We start from the raw sequence: 13309 nt of genomic DNA on the forward strand, positions 1-13309 counted from the left end.
CCACAGACCTTGTTATGAGCAGTTTCATGGAGGAACTATTTTCTTTTGACCAAACTACACCCGCTAGCTGCTAGCATGCTTGCATGAGACTGCAAAAGAATAGTTCCTACATGAAACTGCTCACAACAAAATCTGCATTATCTTGAGTATTATCCGATTTTTTTATGAATTTTCAAAGTTTGAAAATTTAGACGGTCGCTGTAGTGCCACCATTAGGACTATTGGCGCCAAATTTGCATCAAAGACGTTTGGCATGGGACTGGACCTTTGTGCAAAGTTTGGTTTATTTTCATGCATGGGAAGTCCAACTTCCCGGGAGAAGAAGAAGAATTATAGCTGCTGTGCAGCAATGGGTCGTGGCCGGGCAAGTCTCAAGTATTTTAGCTATAGTCCAAGTCAAGTCTCAAGTCTCTTATGGATGAGCTTTCTATCATCTGCTGCATGCAATCCAGTCTGCTTAGAACAGTGCCGTTCATGACAGGGCTGGGGCAGAAGGCAGCAGGTTAAGTACATGGCAGTTGAACATAGAAGCGGAGAGAGTAGGGACAGTGGAGGCAGAGAGAGATAGACTGAAAAATTGCTTATTTATACTTTGGCATGTATGACATCACCGATGACATGACAGCAACAACTATGACATCACCCACCCAGTCTGCTCAGCCAGGAAGGATGACATAATTGATGACATAATCACTGATGACATCATTGATGACATCATCACTGATGACATCACTGATGACGTCATTGCTCAAGTGACATCACATCATTAGGTAATTAGGGCAATTACGATGCTCTTTAGGCTATACATGAGGGCAGAATTCAAAATACTGTCCAAAATTCAGTTTTTGAGATACAATTCTTAGATTTTGCACACTTCAACTACTCTGACACCAAAATCTTGTCAATTTTTTTCATGGAGATTCAAGCTTTATTTAGAAAGAATTCGCATTAGCTGTTTAAAGTACCATTTACAGTAACACATTTTGATGCACTGTGGGGTCAATTTTAAATCAAACAAAAATCTGTTTGATGCTTTTGTGGAGGACAGTCTACCGATGCAGATGCTGGAGTCTGGTGTCATTTGAAAAAAAAATTGGGAGGAGTAGGGTTTAATTAGTTTTACAGTTTTTGCAGTTTTGTGGTCTTTAGACTTCATAATTGGCCATAGGTTGCAGTGTACAAAAGTTTCTCCTCATTTGGGCCCACATCTCGGTGAAAGTTGCAAAGCCGTAGCCCATATGCCTGATTTGTTATGAATTTTCAAAGTTTGAAACTTTAGACGGTCGCTGTAGCGCCACCATCAGGACTATTGGCGCCAAATTCATGTCAACTTAGTTTGGCATGGGACTGGACCTTTGTGCAAAGTTTGGTTTATTTTCATCCATGGGAAGTCTAACTTCCTGGGAGAAGAAGAAGAAGAATACAGGCAAATACAATAAGTGGCCCTGCCGCTTCGCTGGCCCGGCCACTAATAATTATAGCTGCTGCGCAGCAATGGGTCGTGGCCGGGCAAGTCTCAAGGCTTTGAGCTAGAGTCCCCAAGTCAAGGCTGAAGTCTTTTAGCTATACTCCAAGTCAAGTCTCACGTCTTTGGTCACAAGTCCAAGTCAAGTCTCAAGTCTCGGATGAGCGTTCTATCATCTGCTTCTGCTGCATGCCATCCAGTCTGCTTAGAACACTGCATAGCTAAAACTAAGGGATTCAAAGCAGGTTCAGGTTTCTTTGCAGCATGTGGCTTTTTCATCATCTGATTCCGTTTTTTGTTGCGAGGCATCTCACAACAATACAAGTAGGAATCAGTATATTCACAAACAAAAGTAGTAGTTACTTGCCTGTTGCCTCACTGTTGTAGCGTGGATGAGGTACTGGCGGAGTTGATGTTAGATGGAGAGGGAGGCTGAGCGATTAATAGCCACCTGGGGAGTTTGTATCTCTTCGGTCCTACGCTGCAGGTCTGTGGGGTCACACAACTGATACAGTATACCAGCAGGAGCTGCTTTTTCGTCTTATGGACAGACTGGATGCTTGCTGGTGGTGTTTTATGGGACTGGATGCTTGCGTGTAAAAACACACACTGCTTCCACTTATATTAAGGTGACCAGATTTATCAAATGAAAATCGGGGACATTTCCAGTCCGGCAATCAATATATTATAAAAATATCCAATGTTATTACCTATGAAATAATAATGGGGGATGATTCCAGTTTAATTTATTTTGTCCATGGCTGTTGTACTGTAATAAACACACACACACACACACACACACGTCATTCACTTTACAAAATGTCAATGTGTTCCCCAGCAGCATTGGCCTGGCCTTCCGAACCTACAGCGCCAGATGTTTTATGAATAGCCTCAGATCTCAAAAAGTATTTTCGGTGGAGTCCTAATTGCTCCTTCATTGTTCAAGATCTAGTGAAAGAGCTGCAGCAGAACATGTAAACACTTGTTGGATGCCTGGATCAAAACATTGACTCATAGAATCCATTCTCATTCAGATATCTTGAGATGAGAACGGTCAAGGGTCCCCTTTGAAATTGACCATATATGCCGGTTTTTCAAAATTCATTATTTAGCCCCCTTCCCGACAAGGTAGCATGGCATTGTTGGTCCCAACGGATGCTGTAGGTCATTTAAGAATGAGCCTGCTAGAGCTATAGAGTCATCCACAGACGCCAGTAGAAAATCGGGGACATTTTCAGGGACAGCTCCAGCCGGGGACAGGTCACCAAAAACGGGGACTGTCCCCGAAAATGGGACGTCTGGTCACCTTAACTTATATAGGGTGAGCCAGGAAGGATTTATGACATCACTGATGACATCACAATTGCTCAAGTGACATCACTGATGGCATCACATTTGCTCAAGTGACTGATGACATCACAAATACAAATTTGGCATGGGACTGGACCTTTGTGCAAAGTTTGGTTTATGTTCATTCTTTGAGCTAGAGTCCAAGTCAAGTCTCAAGTCTTTTAGCTATAGTCCAAGTCAAGTCTCATGTCTTTGGTCACAAGTCCAAGTCAAGTCTCAAGTCTCTTATGGATGAGCGTTCTATCATCTGCTGGATGCCATCCAGTCTGCTTAGAACACTGCATAGCTAAAACTAAGGGATTCAAAGCATGTAGGCCACTGTATCATCCACATCTATTAGCATACATCACCAGCATTGATTAGTTGACATTATTAATAGACCTTTCCTTAATGTTAATACACACAAAAATAAAGATTGTTCACAAGTCCCAAATCTCACATCCAAGTCAAGAAGTCTAGTGTCTCAAGTGACTGTGTGCGACTCATGTCCAATTCTCCAGTCCAAGTCGCCATCTCTGGGCACTGATGACATCATCAGTGATGTCACAACACTGATGACATCATCAGTGATGTCACAATGCACAATTGCTCAAGTGACATCACTGATGACATCAGTTATGACATCATCATAAGTGTGTGTGTGTTTTCCCAGGATGGTGAGGGCATATCCCACCGTTCCCCAGGATGGCGGAGGCATCGGTGCTCTAGGCTATACATGAGGGCAAAATTAAAAATATTGTCAAAAATTCAGTTTTTGAGATAGCATTCTGAGATTTTACACTTCAACTACTGTGAAAGCAAAACTTGGTGATTTTTTTCCGTGAAGTTTTGAGCTTTATTTAGCGAGAATTTGCAGTAGCTGTTTACAGTACCGTTTACAGTAAAACATTTTGATGCACTGTGGGCTCAATTTTGGATCAATCAAAAATCTCTCTGGATTTCTTGTGTAGGACAGTCTCACGATGCAGATGCTGAAGTTTGGTGTCGTTTGAAGAAAGATTGTGGGAGGAGTAGGGTTTAATTACTTTTTAGTAGGGGTGTCAACGATACACTCAGTTCACGATACGATACGATACACGATATTGGGTTCACGATAACGATACGATATTTTAACAATTTTTTTTTGCGATCGATTTGTAAATTGAGGGGGCATCCTCCATGCTAATTTGAGTAATTTCACCATTTCCATCCTCTGTGTCTGTAACATCCCTCGTCTGTTCAAACAAAGCAATGAAAAGGAGAGCGAGCATGCAATCAGATGCAGATCAGTGCCACCATGTTCAACTTCTTTTTCTCGCGATATGCGATTTCAGCTCAACGATACATATTGTCACGTTTTGATATCGCGATATATTGTGGGACGATATATTGTGACATCCCTACTTTTTAGTGCAGCAGATAATTGCATATTTCAGAAGGATCGTTCACTTTGTGATGCAAGCATGAAATTTGGCACAGATACTCTGTAAGGGGCACTCTTTTGAAAAAGGGCGCTGGCCACTCAGAAATCCAAGATGGCCGCCCTTTTTCAAGATGGCTTCCACGTGTTGTACTAAATGAGCATGTAACCTATGTTTGGTAACATACAATGTTTTATGTGTCTCACATTTCTTTATTATTAGTTATAAGTGTTATTTTTGTCATAACTACTATTAGTCTAGGGAATCTGTGAGAAAAAATGACCCAACCTTAAACAAATTGCAACAGAAATTATTTGTGTTGTATTCAGCTCTTGAAACCTTCCAATTTAACATACTGAAAATCCCAGAAAATCCCAGTAGTGGAACATTCTCAAAATTGGCATTGTCTCCACAAAGGAGGTGATGTTTTCGGTGCCGTTTGTCTGACCGTTTGTCTGTTAGCAGGAGGATTACGGCAAAACTACTGGGCCGATTTTCATGAAACTTGGTGGAAGGGTGTAGCATGGGCCAAGGAAGAACCCATTACATTTTGGAGCGGATCTGATCCGGGTCGGCTCAATGGAGGGGGCGGGGCTAGGGAAAAGAGTCCATTGCTAGGGATAGGAAGGTCGTAGAGAGTCTGGATTCGAGAGGTGGGTAGGGGGCATGGACAGGTGTATCGGGGGGAGTGTATGTGGGAGGTGGGAGGGGGTGTGGTCAGGAAAGGGGTGGGGCTAGGGAAAAGCTCTATCAAACATACTGTAACATAACAAAACAAAACATAAAAAATGTAAGTGTGGCTAATATGTTCTAATAGTTAGTGGAAAAGGGTGAGTTTTCATGCACATCTTGTTCCCTCAGACAGCCATCGCAAACCATAACTTCATAGTCATGTCATTCACGAGTCTCGCATTGGAGGCAATTTGATTTCGGCAAGGCACAGCACAAGTTGTAGCTCAAACATGCAGACGAGTGGACAGGTAGGCTAAGTCTCCATATCCGAAGGTTATGGGTAAGTTGACCGCCATTTATTGTCTGTTACCAATGACAGTCATTGTCTGTTACCATTCAAAGTAGGCTAGCTTAATAAGCACTTACTAGTTAGCTATAATAGGTATAGCTTAATAATAGCTTATTAAGATACTTGTACTATCTGTTATTCATTTTCTTTGTGCAAATAAACAATAAACAAACATAAATAAACAATAAACACTTACTCTGGAGATGATGTAGCCTACCACTTGTGCTCTTCTCCCTACTTATACTCCAACCACTTATAAAGCCTCAGCCAGGCGGTAATGCAACATAAAGGATGCCAACTGCCATAAAACACCACAGAAGGATTTATTACATCACTGATGACATCACAATTGCTCGAGTGACATCACTGATGACATCACAATTGCTCAAGTGACATCACTGATGACATCACAATTGCTCAAGTGACATCACTGATGACATCACAATTGCTCGAGTGACATCACTGATGACATCACAATTGCTCAAGTGACATCACTGATGACATCACAATTGCTCAAGTGACATCACTGATGACATCACAATTGCTCAAGTGACATCACTGATGACATCACTGATACATGACAACCGTGACATCACAATTGTGGCACACACACCGCCCAGCCCCTTATTGGACCATAACATCAGAACCATTGATGGCCACAACACATTCCATGTTATGGGCATTATAGCTGGAGTTACACCAGAGAGCCAAACCAGTACCTCTGATAGCTGTGACATAGCAGCAGTTGGACACATCAATATCCGAAATCAGCAACGCCCTGGCCTTTCATCCATGTCCTATGGGAGGATTCTCATGAACATGGTACAACTCATAGCAAAACTCAAAGATATCAAGTAGTATCTAATTTCACCATTCAAATTGAAATTATAATCCACTAGGCATCTTGCACCCTACGCGAGTTCGCCTGCCTTGCAGCTCGCTGAGCTAGCCCTGCAGCTTGCACAAGCAGCTGCTTCGCATTGGAGGCAATTTGATTTTGGCAAGGCACAGCGCAAGTTGTAGCTCAAACATGCAGACGAGTGGACAGGTAGGCTAAGTATTCTCCATATCCGAAGGTTATGGATAAGTTGACCGCCATTTATCGTCTGTTACCAATGACAGTCTTTGTGTGTTACCATTCAAAGTAGGCTAGCTTAATAAGCACTTACTAGTTAGCTAATAGCTTACTAATAGGTAGCTTAATAATAGCTAATTAAGATACTTTCTAAGGTACTATCTGTTGTTATTCATTTTCTTTGTGCAAATAAACAATAAACAAACATAAATAAACAATTATAGCTGCTGCGCAGCAATGGGTCGTGGCCGGGCAAGTCTCAAGGCTTTGAGCTAGAGTCCCCAAGTCAAGGCTGAAGTATTTTAGCTATACTCCAAGTCAAGTCTCACGTCTTTGGTCACAAGTCCAAGTCAAGTCTCAAGTCTCTTATGGATGAGCGTTCTATCATCTGCTTCTGCTGCATGCCATCCAGTCTGCTTAGAACATTGCATAGCTAAAACTAAGGGATTCAAAGCAGGTTCAGGTTTCTTTGCAGCATGTAGCTTTTTCATCATCTGATTCCGTTTTTTGTTTGCGAGGCATCTCACAACAATACAAGTAGGAATCAGTATATTCACAAACAAAAGTAGTAGTTACTTGCCTGTTGCCTCACTGTTGTAGCGTCGATGAGGTACTGGTGGAGTTGATGTTAGATGGAGAGGGAGGCTGAGCGATTAATAGCCACCTGGGGAGTTTGTATCTCTTCGGTCCTACGCTGCAGGTCTGTGGGGTCACACAACTGATATACCAGCAGGAGCTGCTTTTTCGTCTTATAAACAGACTGGATGCTTGCTGGTGGTGTTTTATGGGACTGGATGCTTGCGTGTAAAAAGACACACTGCTTCCACTTATATAGGGTGAGCCAGGAAGGATTTATGACATCACTGATGACATCACAATTGCTCGAGTGACATCACTGATGGCATCACAATTGCTCGAGATGATGTCATCAGTGGGACGGACAGACAAACAGACAAACAAACAGAGCCCTAGCTCCCTTAGATAGATAGATGTGCTCATTTTTGATGTATTTCCAGACACTTTTAGAGACACTATGAGGGAATAAATTCATTACCGTAACACATTTTTAATTGGAAATATGAAACAACAAACTTTTTTTTTCAATGGCAAGCACTTCAATATGCTCAAGGGTAATGGGTATCACCCAAAATGTGTATGATTAACAAATACGAAGTTGTAGCTAACATTGTGAGAAATGACATGTAGTATTAGGACTACATACTTACATGAGAAAATAAAAATCTGTTCTACTTAGAGACTCAACAACCATTTCTGTGGATTCCTTGCCCCCAAAAATGTGGAAATAGACACCAAATTTGTAATTCTAGGTCTAGTTGGAGTCAAGATATGGCGAACATTTTAATAATGGCAGCCATTTTGAAAAAATGTAATTTTAACATATTTCCACTAATGGGATTTTCTGGGATTTTTAATATAGTGTTTCGGGCATCAATATAAACATACAAATGTGAAAATAAATTCTGTTGCAATTAGTTTAAGGTCAAACCTTATTTTCCCTAGACTAATACACACACACACACACACACACACACACACACACACACACACACACACACACACACACACACACACACACACACACACACACACACACACACACACACACACACACACACAAACAAGGCTATAGTTCAGTGATGTCACTGATGATGTATCAGTGATGTGTCATAAATCCCACTGATGACATCATCAATGATGTCATAAATCCCACTGATGACATCATCAGTGATGTAATCAATTCACTCACAAACACACAAAGTCACGAGAGAGACTGAGGGAGAGGGAGAGAGTAGCGGGAGAGAGAGGAGAGGGAGAGGAGGAAACGGAGGGAGAGAGAAGAGAGGGGGAGAGACTGAGGGAGAGAGAGAGAGAGGGGAAGAAAGAGTTTTTTTTTAACCTTTATTTATACAGGGGGAGTCTCCGCTTTGTTTTGTTAACAGAACTTGTTTTAAGCTGCCATTTTTACCCTGTCTTGGCGGGTCTCACTTGTAAAAGGTTTTTAACCTCAATGTGACTTCCTGGTTAAATAAAGGTAAAAAAAGAAAAAAGAAAAAATGAGGGCATTAGGAAAGTGAGGACATTTTGGCCGGTCCTCACTGTCTCACACACCTTCAAAGGGCTGTTTCGTGGTTCAGACTTGGTTTTAAGGGTTATGTTAGAGTTGGGTTTATTTTAGGGTTAGGCTAAGGGTTAGGGTTAGGCACATAGTAGTCTCGCAGTGCCACCGAGACTAGGCACATCGTTGTGATGGTTAGGTTTAGGGCAGGGCCAGGGAATGCATTATGTCAATGAATGTCCTCACTGGCTAATACTATACTAGCGTGTGTTTGTGTGTGTGTGTGTGTGTGTGTGTGTGTGTGTGTGTGTGTGTGTGTGTGTGTGCAACAGCCACACTCTGTGTGCATGTGGGGGGTTTCCCGAAGGTCATCCGACAAGGTGAAGAATGTTAACGGATGTCGCTCTGGCCACCCACCGTTAATCAGTAGCCAGGTCAGACAGAAAAATCCTCTCATCTTGGTTTCTCAACATATGGCTTTAGAATAGAGTGTTCGAGCCACGGTCAGATATTTTAAGGAAGAAAAACAGAAGTTCAGCTAGCAAGTGTTTTTTTCCCCCTGTGTCCATTATTTTTAAGAGAAGGGACAAGGGAGACATCTCTACACCCGATATCTCAAAAAAATCGGCAACTCACACCAAAAAGATCTAGATGGATAAATAGCACTAACAGGTAAGAGGAAAAATATGTATTTTTGATTTTGGGGTCAACTGTCCCTTTAACACGCAAAACACCACTGTTGACCACTGTAATGCCGGCACCCTTATTGTAATTATCTAATTATCAATCAATCAATCAATCAATCGATCAATCAATCAATCAATCAATCAAACAATCAATCAATCAATCAATCAATCAATCAGTCAATCATTATGTTGAAACCTGACTTGATACTTCAGCAGTTTGTGCCTCTTTTGCTATGAGGAAGGTGAGGGCGCTGGCCCACCATGTGCTTTGTGTTTTAAATATTCAAACGCCTCCTCATGTGTTTCATTTGTCCCTCAATCAAAAGCTGTCATATGATCCGTGTGGAGGGGCTGAAAACAGTCAGATCAGAGAATAGGGGAAACTACAGACACCTGTGGGACCATTCTTGCGAGCGGCAGAAAATCACATTTGGCATCATGTATACACCACAGATTTGGTCATATATTCTCTCTGGGATTTGTAAATTTCACAATCTTGTTGTCCTCGGACTGGTTAGGGTCCAATAATATGTCTATTTTTTCAATATGAAATGACACATTACTGTAACATGGGCCGAACATCAGTGAGTAGCACAGGCCTACTCATGTATAGGACTACTACTACTACTACTGCTACTACAAGGTAGCCTGCTACTACAGTATACCATAAAAATAGCAGCATGGTGTAAACTACTAAACAGTAGGCTACTTGCCTGTCCTCATTTCTGAATGGATGATGCTAAACCCATGTTGACCACATGGGGAACCAAAGTGACCCGGATCTCCTGGTTGGACGGATCTCATCTGAGATAAATGCTCTCCTTCCTCTTCCTCTCACTCCTCTTCCTCTTGCTCTCTCTGCCACATTGGTTTCCATTGTTCTAAAAAACAAGACAGCTCATCTGTGGCCTTTTTTTAATCATGCTAAAGCATTTCTGAGTGAACAATGAAGGTATTAGTGTTTATATATCATGAGTGGGTGCTGCCAATTGCTAAAGGGAGTTAAACATTTGGGTGCATTTGGATGCAGTGCATCCAAATGTTTTTGAATGTTGTGCCTAGGTAGAGAACGAGGAAACACTACACATGACTGTGTACTGTAGTGTTTTGTAAAATAAAAGTGTGACTGAGAATTACAAAGTGAGTGAAAATGTGCTTGTACGTTTGCAGCGTTGGTTTAGGGATTTGATACATGAGTTTCACATTTTACATTTAGCCATTGTCTCCCAAGTTCCAGTATTAGTGTGTCAATAATTAGGAAAAACTGTCAATTCTACAGTAAATTTGTTTCTGCCATGTCCACTAACACTTAAGTTATTGTGTCTTTTCGCACTCAGACATATCTATATTTAATAACATAACACATAACACAAAGTTATTCCAGTATGTTTTAGTGCCATTTTAAGCGTTTTAAGCATATTTTGATGATTATAGGGATAATACCATGAATTGCAATTATTTTGGCCATAATCGTGACATGAAATTTTCATATTGTCCCATGCCTAGTAGACCCAGGAAATACAGACTGTGCAAGTGAGACAGAAAACAATGAAACAAGTGCAAACTTCGCAATAGCTTTGACCACGTACGCACATGCACCCATGCATTCTCTCTAACACACACACACACACACACACACACACACACACACAATTTGAAGGAAATGCAGGGACAGGACCCTCCCTACTCTGCTTCTTGGAAATTTGCAGCACCAACAATCACGCCCCCTTTTTGGCAATTGGCATGAACACACACACACACACACACACGCACGCACGCACGCACACACACACACACACACACACACACACACACACACACACACACACACACACACACACACACACACACACACACAGACACACCTGACCTCCATGTCATGTCAGTCTCCTAGGGCAAAAACTGTGGCCGGCCGCCAAAGGGTGGGGACATTTTTGGGGACCAACCAGCTAAAAATGTTATAACACACTGTGGTCTAAATTTTCCACCGACTGGTTCCCAGCCTTTTTTGTCTGATGTACCCCTTGATCTGTTTTGCCATGCCATAGTACCCCCTTACTCATGCATGTAGATTAGCCTACTCAGTATTCTGATTCTGATTTATGATTGATTCATTATCCATGTTTGCTAGTAGTTGGTTTTCAGTTATAACATGTGTGAACAATGACCCCTTAAGTGCTGATGCTACTACAGTAGTATATATACACTATAAGTAGTATAAATATATACTATAGTGTATGTATACACTATAGTATATATATATATATATACTGTATATATATATATATATACGGTATATATATATATATAAACACACACATATACATGGGGGAGGAGTAATCCCAAATCTTTCCACGTTCCATGTACCCCTGGTTGGGAAACGCTGGACTACACCACTAGGTGGCAGGCATCCACTTTCAAACCTTTTCGCCCTGCACATCACATCAGCCGGCATCCTCACCACAGCAGGACCATAGGAGTCAACAGTGATGTTGATCAGGGCAGAAGAGTGGAAACCAAAAGCATGATATTATCAATAGAAAACACCTTGATATTATCAAAATAGATTTTATTCTAGACCTTGAGATCTGAGTGATTTTACAACAGTCAGATCAGGGCGCTGCAGCCTGCAGCCATGTGAGGGCGCTGCAGCCTGCAGCCATGTGAGTGAGAGAGAAAGAGAGAGTACAACATAGGTGAGGGCAAAGACAACACAACAAAAATCTGCAAATTGGTATTTACATGGTCTGGGTGTTATAATACATCAACATTGAATTCCAGATTTTCTTTTTTGATCATTTTTGAATACATAGCTACAAATAAAATCAGAATTACAAAAGTTTTTAAAGAGTACAAAACCTTCAAGGGCTTTCCGACATAGCAAAGATAGAATTAGTACTTTCGGTAGGAACCAAAAAAAAAAAAAAAAAAAGCAAACACTTGAATGCAGTGTAAAAAGCGTATCGTCTAAAAACAAAACATTATAAAATACCATTCCACTGTCATAGACATCATACGAAATAGTGTCTTTATGGTACAGTCCAATCACTGTTGACCATATTAAAGCAAACTTCAAAATACTCTTCATACGCATCAGTACAAAATTTGTGTTTTTTTTTTTTTAAACAAGTAACATTCTGAACAAAAACTGCAAACAGAACTTCTGAAATGTCCAACACTGGTGTTTATCAAGCCGTTAGATGTTAGTTATGGCTATGAGACGAGACCTGGAATGCCATGAAGTCAGCTTGGTTTGAATATGTTCCCCCAATGAGTCACCAGACAAGACACTATTCACCCTCACAGTCGCGCTGAAACACTGCACCTTTTCCATATCAATTCTGATTCATCTTTTAAGAGCATTTTAACATCGGATGCGTCTCAGATGCCTTGACTTAACACATCTCCCTGTTTTTCCATTTTGAGTCTAAAGTGCAGAGAAAAAGAACCTGTAAATACCCTGCGGAGGGCCGCTCTTTTCCTTTTGTTTAGCTATGACTGTTTAATGGTATTTTATAAAGAACCATTGCTCATGGTCGAGACCCCACATGATGCGTAAGAACATCACAAGATTTCAAGCGTGTCTTCAAAAAAGTTACGCAGAATTTTAAAAACCACCCTTAGCAGACGAGTGGCATACAAAAGAATCCCCCTGTGATAGCACAGATATATATATATATATATATATTATATGCAGGTACAATGTTACATCAAGTCATATGCTGCGAGTCTGCCTTCTCTTCACCCTGCCTAGGAACAAAAACACAGACTTGCTTCAAAACGCCACCTCTGAACACTACAAACAAAAAGCACCATCTAACCGTGCGTAGGCCTCGACGGCCTGTCTCCATAAGAGTTTGATATTAATGCTGGGCGACAACTGCTCGACGCGGGCAAACCGAAGCGGGGGACTGTAGTGTGTACGACGGTCGACACTGGACACTGCACACCGACGGGGGACGCTGTCGAAAGGAAAGGCCAGACGCTTAAGCTAACGGAACGTCGTAAACAACCGCTCGACACGACAAAACTGTGATGTGAAGTCCAGCATCATCCATCAAGCGTGCGATGAGAGCGAAGCGTTAACGTGCGCCGGGTGGAATCGTCCCAGCCGGGCCTGCCATGGGGGCCTGCCTGCGCGGTGTGTTTTTTGTTGTTGCAGAAGGCGCGCTCGCGAACCCGTGCACAAGCCGGTGTAGAACAGCCACGCTCCTGATAATGTCCTGATCATATTT

The sequence above is a fragment of the Poromitra crassiceps genome (assembly GCF_964638095.1).
Source record: "Poromitra crassiceps genome assembly, chromosome: 23".
Lineage (NCBI taxonomy): Eukaryota > Metazoa > Chordata > Actinopteri > Beryciformes > Melamphaidae > Poromitra > Poromitra crassiceps.